Below are 4,780 nucleotides of genomic sequence, written 5' to 3'. Positions count from 1 at the left end.
AGGCTGGAGTGCAGTGGCACGCTCACAGCTACCCCAGTGTTGACCTGCTGGGCTCCGGCAATCCTCCTGCCTCAACCTTCCAAGTAGCTGAAACTACAGGCGCACGCTAAAATTTTTTACTTAGAGACAGGTCTCGCCAAGTTGCCCAGCCTGGTCTCGAACCCTCAGATTCAGGCAATACACTTGCTTCAGTCCACAAAGTGCTGGGATTATAGGCTAAGCCACCGAGTCCGGCCTCTGCTGAGATTTCAAAACAAAGGGTTTAACGTAAAATGTGAAAAAAAATGGAGAAGTTGGGTACAGTGGCTCACACCTGTAATCCCAGTACTTTAAGAGACTGAGGCAAGAGGATCTCTTGAGCCCAGGAGTTCAAGACCAGCCTTGACAACATAGGGAGGTTGACTCCCAAAGGAAAAAAAAACGTATTTATGTTATCAAAATGACTCATACTCTATTGACCTAGGAAGTCACAGGTTACTTTGGGCTCTCAGGCAAATGTGGCTCCCTCACTTTTTATTTCCTTGTGAAGACAAGAAAAGCCTAGAAAATCCTCACCCGGTATGGCCTAGGCTCTCATGTACATGACTCTGTTCTCATCCTGTCATTGTCAGTGTGTAAAGCGACTTTGGAGATTGAACCTTTTCCTGTGGGGCCATGTCACCAGGGCAAATATCTACAGCACCCCCAACATGCTACTGGGACAGCCATTCTCAGCACATCTGTGCTGACGCCTCTCTTTTGGGTAATGTCGGCCTGTGGTTTCCCTTCCTAGAAATGGGAAGGGTCTCTATTTTGCTGGTTACAGTGACACGCAGAACAATTTAACAAGCCTAGAAGCCAGATCCCCACCGGATCACCGAGAACTCTAAGATGCTATCACGCATTCACAGTTTTTATTTTCTCAGGATAATTTGTTCCACAAACGTCAGCCCAAATCCAACGTTTAAAACTGCAGATCTGTGGTCGTCGTTCCTTTCTTCAGGAGATGCCCACGAGGGCGTATATTTATCTTCTGAGAGTGCCAGTTCTCTGCATGCTGGCACAGAGTGACAGGACTCAGCTGCTTTCCTCTTAAGTAATTGAAAAGACATCTTAAGTGAGGTTCAAGGGATATTGAGGGCTCCACCTGACATTTCGCAGAAAGTGTCCACTCTTTGGGAATTCGCCTACAGCTTTTAAGGTTCTGACTGGCCATGGTGCAGAAGCCCCCAGCACGAGTGACCATCTTGAAGGCACAAAGGTGGGGCCTGGCGACCTAGAGGGAGGTCGGACACACTGGTGCACATGGCCAGGCCGCAGAGTGCCAAGGGGACCCAGGAGAGGCCAGACAGCCACTGAGTCTCCAAGTCCAGCTGCCTCCTCCACAAGCCTCCCAGGCTAACGGACACGGGCCGGTTGCAGCATCAGTGCCTTTAAAACCCAGTCTTGCTTGGCAGTGGAGGGCTAAGAACACAAGCAGGTTTTAATTAGATTTTTGTATTTCAACCCCAGCATGCAATATAGGCTTTATGAACAGAGAGATGAGTGATCATCCAGCATTAAGTCTGGGTGGAAAGAATGGATTCAATCACTTCCTTAATCAGACATCTTCAGGGTTCCAACCTCACTCAGGGTGGCCAGGAGATGTTATCCTGCGCTCCTGGTACGAGAGACTGAGATGGCGAGCAGGAAATTGAACTGTTCTTCTACAGGAAATAACAGCACTCTGTCAAAATCTACAGGAGAAACATGTGTTCAAATTTTCTGTCAATGCCCAACATATCTGATCAGGGAGTGAGGGGTCGGACCTGCAGGAGTCGTGGTAATATTAGCACAGGGCGGCATCCCCAGCCTGTGATGACAAGAAGTGCTCGGATTCCAAGAGCCACTGAATGACACCAGGCACTCTCCAGTAAACACCTCTGCCTCCTGTAAAATCTGCACATGGGCATCGTAAATATACTAGAGTTAGGGAATGGTTTTCTAAAATCAGGTTTGGAAAAACTAGCCATAACCAATAGTTCTCCAGGATTCACAACCAAAGCAATGGGAAGCACTCCAGACGAATGAGACAAGAGGACTGGGTTCAAGATTGCTGGAGGTACGTGCGTAGATGTGGCCTTGAGGTCAACACAGTCGATGCCATAGATGCTGTCCAATATACTATGCTGCATGTGAATGTTACCTATTATAAAATGTATTGCATATTGTGTAGTATGCAAAGCATTGTATTTTATCTGGTATATGTTCTATGTCACAGGCCACGCACTGAGTATCACAGTACGATCACCAGCCGGATGATTGGACCCTTAGGGCCAAGCAATTTTAAAGCTGTAACTCATCGCTAGCTGTCCCAGCCAAGCCAGAACCAGGTCCCAGCTCCCCGTCTGATGGCGCCCACACTTGCTCCGTGTCCAGCCTCATCCACTCTTCTGAGAATGGGACAGTGCCAGGAACTGCCTCCGACCTGCCTGCAGTGATGCTCTTTCCTGGTTCTGGGTGCCTCTGGGTCAAGGACAGAAATGGCTCGACTCATAGAAGAGCTGTAATGACCCACACAGTTGATGTTGTAGGTATCCGTCCTTCTCCTCTTCTGTTCCTTCCTCCTGTTCCTCCTCCTCCTCCTGTTCCTCTTCTTCCTCCTTCTCCTCCTCCTCATCGTCCTTTCCTTTTTTCCTTCTCACCTTCCTCTTCCCGCTCCTCCCCTTCTTTATCCTTCTTCTCCTCCCCTTTCTCCTCCTTCTCCCTTTCTTCTTCCTTCTCCTCCTCCTCCTTCTTCTTTCCTCTATTCCTCTCCCTTCCCCTCTTTCTCCTCCTTCTCTGGCAGTCACGGGTGTGAACACAACATTTGGAAGCAGAAATACTTACTAGCTTTTGGAATAGCAGGAAGACCTTTAGGCCTCTCTTCAACTTGGCTGAATGGTGTGATGGATATCCTTTATAAATGCAATAGAGGAATCTTCCCACACCCAACAGCGGAGAGGAGAAGACAAGATGTTTTCAAGGACACATGAGTGATATGAGTCACTTGAGACAGGCGTGGCCCACATGGACGACTGGCCCTGGTAGCTCGCAACTGCCAGGCCAAAGGGGTAGAGAACTCCTCTGCCCTCTATCCCCTCCTCTATCTCCATGGTTTAACTGAGGCAGGTTGCCAACCCTAAAGTGTGTGTTTCCTGCTGCTGCTATGACAAATTTGCAGATTTGGTGGCTTAAGACAGCACACATTTATTCTGAAAGTTTTGGAGGTGAAAAGCCTCAACCAAGGTGGCTTAGGGATACTTCCCCCCAAAACTTTAAGGGAACATCTGTTTCCTGCCCCTTCTAGCTTCTGGGGGTCACCTGCATGTCCTGACTGGTGGCTTCACCCACCATCCTCAAAGCCAGTGGTTGGCCTCTTCCGTCTCTTCAGACTCTGTACCTGTCTTGGCATCCCTTGAGACTCTGACCCTCCTGTGCTCTCTGAGAAGGCCCCATGGTGGCATTACACACACTTGGAAGGTCAAAGATAATCCCTCCACCTCAAGATATTTCACTCACATCTATAAATAGTTGAAAATTGATTTCCCAGCTGTTTTTATCACATTTCTTTCTAGTGATCAGAGGACCTAGTTTGTATGGTTTCTTTCCTTTCAAACATGTTTAGGTGTGGTCTGCCTCTGTGAAGATTGTATTTGAGCAGCAGGAGAGTGTGTCCCAATATCTTTTCTATGGAGTGTTCTATAGATGCCAACCAAGTTGCTTACTTGTGTGGCTCAGTTTACCTCAGGGTGCTGGGTGTCATAGTGGATGTGAATGTGTCTGTGTCTTCCTGCAGTTCTTTCAGTCGTTGCCTTGTGTGGTGGTACACTCTGTTGTCTGGTGCATACACATTGAGAAGTGTGACTTTTTGGAGACTTGACCACCTCCTCATCATTTACTGCCCCGCTTGTCTTGGATTATGAGCTTGTTCTGAAGTTGGGATTGTCTGAAATTAATACCATTTCTCTAGCTTTATGTTGCTCAGTATTAACATGTTACAACTATTTTTGCATTGATGAAAATATGATTCAATGTATAATTGTTTTACTGTGTATATGTAAGGTATGTGTATATGTAATATGATGTTTGATATACTCATAGACACAGTAAAATCATTACTTTGGTCAAGCAACTTAACATCTCCATCATCTAATACAACTACCTTCTTGCATGTGGTTAAAGTATCTAAAACGTATCTCTTATGACATTTCCAATATTCAGTCGTCAGTCCTTAACTCTACTCCTTGTGCCGCCAGGGACCCCCAGGCTTGTGCTCCCTACATACACAACTGTCACTTTGCACCCTTGAGCACCTCCTCCTCATCTCCCCAACTTCTTTGTCCCTGGTAGCCACACTCTAAATGAGAACATAAAAAGGAGGAAAAAACGAGCATGTATTGGGGGAAGGGACTCAGCGCCCACGTAGAGCTAGAGCCTGTGACCCCAAGTTACCTGGCTGTGTCTTCACCTCACTTTCTAATGTGTTTAGTGCATGAGAACCTGCCCCTAAATTACCTTTATGCCTCACTGTAGACAGAACTCTCTCCTCCACCACTGCTGAGGTCTGCAGGAGCCTTCCTGGGAATGCTACAGTTTTCTCACAACACCTGGAAGACAAAGTGGTGCTGTCAACTCAGAGTGAGAAAACATCGAACATTGAATGTCCTTGTTCCCCACCACAAAATGGGCAAGGTAGCCAAGCTCAAGGGTGTAGGATGTATGCCTGAGGGGAATTTCAGGGCAAGCATCAGGGCTCAGCATCCTAGTTCCGGAGCAGAGT

Source organism: Carlito syrichta, unplaced genomic scaffold (assembly GCF_000164805.1).
Source record: "Carlito syrichta isolate Samal-C Ts95f unplaced genomic scaffold, Tarsius_syrichta-2.0.1 Scaffold303136, whole genome shotgun sequence".
NCBI lineage: Eukaryota > Metazoa > Chordata > Mammalia > Primates > Tarsiidae > Carlito > Carlito syrichta.
The sequence above is the reverse complement of the archived record's forward strand: the minus strand, read 5'-3'. Positions refer to the sequence as shown.